The following is a 6,608-nucleotide window of genomic DNA, read 5'->3' as shown; positions in this document are numbered from 1 at the left end:
CAGGCCCCGAAAGTGAAAGTGAAAGTTAAAACTTTACCGAGCGATCCTTGTCGCTGCTGAATCATTGTGGGTGATTATTTATTATTTACTTCAGTCGTAAGGCCGTGTAATAAGCGGGATAATGTATAGTTAGTCGGTTGTTATGGAGAAATAAACCCCGACAGGTTGTATGCATACAACCTGTCGGGGTTTATTTCTACATAACAACCTCCGAACTATACATTATCCCTTACATATTGATTAAACTAAAACTGTCAGATTTTGAGTTTTTCAGAAACAGATCAGATGTTTGACTCCTGATGTCAGAGTTCATCTGTTTCTTGCATGTTAAAAACGGTTAGCGGTTGCTAACAAGTGTCTAAATGACACTACAGAAGTTGTTGGGACATTAAACGTCCTCACTCTTCAATAATCCCACAGAGGAACCAGAGTGATGCTAACTTCAGGGCTACGCCCTGTTAGCTTAGTTAGCTTAGTTAGCCAACCTCTTGTCCAAAACAATCCAGTAGTTAAGCAGCTCTACAAGAAACAGGACGTTTTCTGAACCGCTCCCTATTTTTCACTTCATCCGTCCACATACGATCTGATCACCAATCAGCTGAGACGTGATGTGATGTCACTGTGTGACGTCAAACTGTCATAACGACACAACCATGTGACGTGTCGGTGTAACCTGAGCGCGGCCCGCAGGTGGCCGCCGTTCAGGTCTCGGCCGGTCGGTTCCAGCTTGCGCTTTGATTGGTCTGTTGGGTCATCGTTAAGGGATCTGGAGGTTTGTGGAGCTCGGAGCAGATGGTGACCTTTGACCCCTGAGGAAAGAAAAACAGACCAACGTCACCTGTGAGGTCTCTGAGCAGCAGCCTGTCGGTCACATGATCCCTCAGAGTCTGAACCTCTTTTCTTTTCTTCAGTTTGCTGCTCCACCAACATCCGTCCTCTACAAACAGTGAACAGTTATTTTCCCTCAGTCAGCTCTGAATATCAGTTTCTTCTTTATAAGCGATGTATAATAATCACCAATATGTGTCAAATACAGCTGCAAACGACTGACTCATAATAATCTGTTTTCACTTGAAGAAAAGTGAAGCTGCCGGTCGCGTTGTTGGAGTAAAGCTGCCGGTCGCGTTGTTGGAGTAAAGCTGCCGGTCGTGTTGTTGGAGTAAAGCTGCCGGTCGTGTTGTTGGAGTAACGCTGCCGGTCGCGTTGTTGGAGTAAAGCTGCCGGTCGCGTTGTTGGAGTAAAGCTGCCGGTCGTGTTGTTGGAGTAACGCTGCCGGTCGTGTTGTTGGAGTAACGCTGCCGGTCGTGTTGTTGGAGTAACGCTGCCGGTCGCGTTGTTGGAGTAAAGCTGCCGGTCGCGTTGTTGGAGTAAAGCTGCCGGTCGTGTTGTTGGAGTAACGCTGCCGGTCGTGTTGTTGGAGTAACGCTGCCGGTCGTGTTGTTGGAGTAACGCTGCCGGTCGTGTTGTTGGAGTAACGCTGCCGGTCGTGTTGTTGGAGTAACGCTGCCGGTCGCGTTGTTGGAGTAAAGCTGCCGGTCGCGTTGTTGGAGTAACGCTGCCGGTCGCGTTGTTGGAGTAACGCTGCCGGTCGCGTTGTTGGAGTAACGCTGCCGGTCGTGTTGTTGGAGTAACGCTGCCGGTCGTGTTGTTGGAGTAAAGCTGCTTCACTCGAACAAACAATCACAGAAACACAAACGTGTTCATCAATTTGAAAAACCACAAAATATAAATGAGGGAAAAGTTGAATCTGCTCTCTGAGAGTTTGTCTGTCCTTTGTGTTTTAAATGTTTGTATTGATCAGGAAACATTGATTAAAGATGATCAGCCAGATATCAGCTCAAATACTTTCTCAGTCTGTTTTAATCTTTATTATCTTTTTAAGATTATAGAAATAGTTAGAAAGAGTTTTTTAAATCACACACATTGTAGCGCTGCACGATAAGATCAGTACGATCATATTGTTTATTTGCACAGATTAAATGACTGATATGATTCATGACGAGTGTTAATGATCAGTAACATGTTGCGACGTGTCAGAACCCAAATATAGAGAACAAGTGTTTTGGTTCTGGTCTCCGGCTCCGGAGCTTCGACTGAAGGACGAATCTTAAAGTGTGAACACAGGTTCAGATTCAACATGTTGAGGCCGGGCCTCACACTGTGTTACTGTCGGCTCTGTGGACCTCCAGAACCAGTTTCATACGAAAAAAACAAAAATGTGAGTTTTCTGGCTGAGGTTCTGTGAGGCAGAGAGGGCATTCGAGGACGCAGACACAGAGAGAGAGAGAGATAAAATGAGCTCATATATAGTTTGTGTAACGACGCTGAAGCAACATCCAGACAACGTTTGAAGTCTGACACCTAAAGGTGCATTTCACTGAATAAACAAAGCAGAGAAGTTTTTATTGGACGAGAACGAGCTGAGAGAAACGACAGAGACGCAGTCGGAGCAGGACAACAACACAACAACCACACAACGACACAAAAACGACAGCTGCACACAGCCAGCATCTCATTATTGATCATTTTCTGCATTATAAAGTTCCAGAAGGTCAACATGACGTCCTCAGACGTCTGTTTGTCCTCAGACGTCTCAGTTTGTCCTCAGATTTCTTGGTTTGTCCACAAAGATCTTCAGTTTATCATCACAGAGGAAAGAAAGCAGAAAATATTCACATTTAACGAGCTGACAGCAGAGTGGACCTGTCCTGCTTGTCATATCTCAAACATTCAGTTGGACTCGAAGATGAACTGATCAGAACTTGGTGGTGAAAGGTCAAAGGTCACTGCGACCTCACAACGAATCTGTTAGCTGATTCTGACAGAAATTCACACAAATGAAATGATGAAGAGACATTTCATCATCACGTTTTCAGGAACAGACTGTGAACATATATTGATTATTGATCTGGTGATGTTAATCACCTCCAGACTGAGATCTTCAACACGTCTGTTTAAACCAAACGTGTGAGAACGTCGAGGAGTCTGCATGGATTAAAGTTCTGCGTCGCTATGACGGATTTCCGTCATTCAAACTTAACAGAGGCGACTTGTGAGATCAATGTAGATCGGAGGAACTGTTGGCTGATGTTTATTGACAGATTGTCGCACTCTACAGCCAATGGTATCGTTAACAGCGTGTGCTGCCTGACCAATGACAGTGCAGTGACCCACACAGGGCGGGATCTCAACACGGAGCGGTGCTAAAGTTTAGCTGCTTAGCTAGCAAGGACTCGTCGCGCTGCTACGTTATCAGTTGAGTTTATTCAGCACGTGAGAGCTCGTCTGACACGGAGAGTCTCCTGTTGTGTGCTGCATGTGTGAAACAACAACTATAGTCTGGACTTTGGGCCAATTCCTATCTTAACCCTCAAGCTCAACCCTTAATCTTAACTGGCCCTCAAAACCAAGTGTTGAGGGTTATTTTGTCACTTAGAAATGGGACGCTCCTTAAATGCAGATACGTCTTCAGACTGTGGGGGGCAGAATAACCAAAAGCTGCGTCCAGTCTGTCAACTCAAAAAAAAGAAGAAGAAGAACGCATTTACGTCATCCGTACTCGACCATTACCGTCGACGCATATAGACACGACGTGTATCAACACAAACAAAACAGGGACAATGCCGTCTGCAGCTGTCATTGACGGGTCCCTCAGATCCGTTTGTCAGTTATTAGCTTAGGTTATTACGGTATTATTTTTTTTGCAGCCTATCAGTTAGTTATAAGATGATACTCATACAAATAATCTGTATAAATACCACAACCACGGACATATTCAGCTGAAAGTTACCGCACACCACGGCTTATAGAAAAGCAAACGAAAGCAAACGATGGCTTGTCCGCACCGGCCGGCTATTGACAAAATATCGTAAAATAAAAAATAAATGTTACGCAACAATGACGTATCAATCCATAAAATGGGCCTAAACTAAGATAATACAATGGTTTTCATAATTTTTTTATCTCTATTAACAAAGAAAATACTTATATTTGTAGCTTACTCGCTTTGCTGCTTTCGGCGCCATCTTTGTCCGGTCAAAATACGCAATGCATTCTGGGTAGCCCTTACTCCCAAGGGTGGTCTCGGAAAATCTCAATATTGAGAGCTATACAGCCCTTAAACTTGCCCCTCAACTTAATTTGTCTGAGAATCGGGACAGCACTTGCACTAGTGGGAGCGCACATTTTCGAGATTGAGGGTTAAGCGAGGAATTGGAATTCAGCCTTTGTCTGCAGTGTGTCTGTGTGAACGGCTTCACTCAGCGTCTCTCCCTCCCCTCTGGCACCGTGAGTTACCATGGTTACAGGACCGCCCTGAAACTTTATCATGATGATCAATAAGAAGTGTTTGGTTAGTTTGACTGTACAGAATCATGAATGTTGCCTGACTGTAGCTCAATGCTGAAATCTTGTATTATAACATAGAACAAAGCCTCAGAGCTTCTTTGATTATTAACATGTTAGTGATGACAGAAAGTGATAACTCCATCAGACTGACAAGGCTGCAACAGTTGCTGCTTGTATGATGTATTTTTCTGTTAAACGATAAGAGGCTCACTGTAAACAATATTATTAATAATAATAATTAATGATAATGATGATGAGAAGAAGTAGAAAATAGCTACTGAAAAGTTCTGTAGATCTGTAGGTTGATTATCTGAAAGAGTAAAACTTGAGAGAAACTTGGCAAAAAAAAGGCACAGATTGATTTCAGAGGTTGAAAATTACATTGAAAAGACAAAAACATTTTAAGTGTGAATAGACCAGCTGTTCAGATCATCCCCCTGTAAAACACTGTTGGTCAGATATTTAAACTTGATGTCTGCATTAGAGGACATGGTGTGGGCTGAGGCTGTAAATCTGCCCTGTAACATGTTTCACAAATTACAAATTGGAATATGACTTGGCTACAGCTCGAAAAACATTTCAGTCAAAAGATTGTTTTTTTGCTTTAACCCTTGAGTTCCTCTCAGCCGTCAGGAGCTGATATTGATCCTCAGCTGACTGTCGCTGGCCTGAGCGATCGAACAACAGTAATATGTATCAGCAAGAGACACGTCGTCGATAGCAGAAAGAAAATAGTTTGATAAAATGTTTGATAGTTTCACGTGTCTGCATTAAATGAAACAAATGGAAAGCCTGTAAGATTACGCCACCCGGCCTGTTTGCTCTGCCTGAGCACCCAGAGACACTGAAGCTGTCGCAGCCAACGTGGTCGACGTGACCAGCGACAACAATGACTCACATGCCGCCGCAACAGCTGACCGACAAACTCACGACCATCAACACCAGCGAGGACACGACGGAGAGGAAACTGAATTAAATAATATTTTAACTTATTTACGTCATCGTTGTGTTAACAGAATTATCACCTGTGTTTTGATAAAGAGGTTAAATTCAACAGTTTTTTAACCTTTAGAAATAACAGGACAGGCGATTAACGATGATCAGTAATTGTTGATCTTGACTCATATGAAGCTTCACTGTGGTGACAGACGCAATCATTAAGTGTCAAACTGAACGTTTCTCTACGTTTGTTCAGGTCGAGTTTTCTCTCTCTTGTCTCATCGCTGTGTTTCTGCTCTGCTTATTGTCAGAAAACATCACAGTTTGGATCAAAATATCTGTTTCGATCGACTCGATCACAGACGGAGACGATCAGACGTCCTGTGAAAAACTCCCAGCTTTAATAACCGTGACCCGACCGGAGCACAGAGTGAGACCTCTTCTCTAATTAAACGGCAGCTGGACGTCATTTATATCTGATCAATACTACAAAGTGATCATGAATCAATTAGTTCATGAAAGACAAATGCTGTTATTGTGTTGAACGTTCTATAAAATGATTTTCAGTCTTTATTCTGAGCGACAAACATTTTTCTGTCTGGATCAATAAATCTGATCGTTTCTCAGGTGTGTGTGTGTGTGTGTGTGTGTGTGTGTGTGTGTGTGTGTGTGTGTGTGTGTGTGTGTGTGTTAACAGGATGAGGCTCAGCTCAGGTGTGTAACAGGATTACAGAGTCCTCCTGAGCTTCAGCTGTTAATCTGAATCATCGACGGCTGAAACAAAAGGTGCATTTGTGGGCGAGGGGGGGTAACTCGGGCGGGTGGAGTTTAACCTGATGTGCTCCTCACAGACAAACATCGGGCTCCTGATTGGTCCTCTTGGAGGTGGGAGGAGCCTGGTAGTGAGCTGCAGGTCTCAGGTTCAGGTCCCGGCGGTCCAGCTCTGAGCGTCTTCCAGACCTGCTGCCAACGTGCCCTCGAGCTGGTTTATTGCAGTAACTGTGAGCAGGAGAGGAATCAGTTCGTATCTGAGGAGGAAGGGTCCAGTCGGCTGAAACCACTTCATCTCCTCAGCAGAGCCGACCCACGAACACACATTAATACAAGACGACAAACAAGTTCTGTTCTCTGCCGGGTCAGATAGTTCTGGTTCTGCTTGTTGAGTCTCAGACCTGAAACCTGGTCCCAGCAGGGGAGATGTGTTCCAGACTCTCATCTTGAGGATTAAAGACCTCCGTCTGTCCGTCTTCTGGTCTCTGAGGACCAGCGCCCCCCTTTGATCAGCTGATCAGAGAGTATTGATCAGCAGCTTTGGCTCTGAT

The 6,608-nt window shown here is 44.2% G+C and overlaps 1 protein-coding gene across 1 annotated transcript in view; it reads left to right on the top strand.

Annotated features, from left to right (window-relative positions):
- efna2b (ephrin-A2b) overlaps positions 1 to 6,608 on the top strand; it is an 84,385-nt gene that overhangs the window by 15,070 nt on the left and 62,707 nt on the right. The window lies entirely within an intron of this gene.

This window comes from Pagrus pagrus (genome assembly GCF_965226575.1).
Source record: "Pagrus pagrus genome assembly, chromosome: 6".
Taxonomy (NCBI): domain Eukaryota; kingdom Metazoa; phylum Chordata; class Actinopteri; order Spariformes; family Sparidae; genus Pagrus; species Pagrus pagrus.
This window is presented reverse-complemented; position numbering and strand designations above follow the sequence as displayed.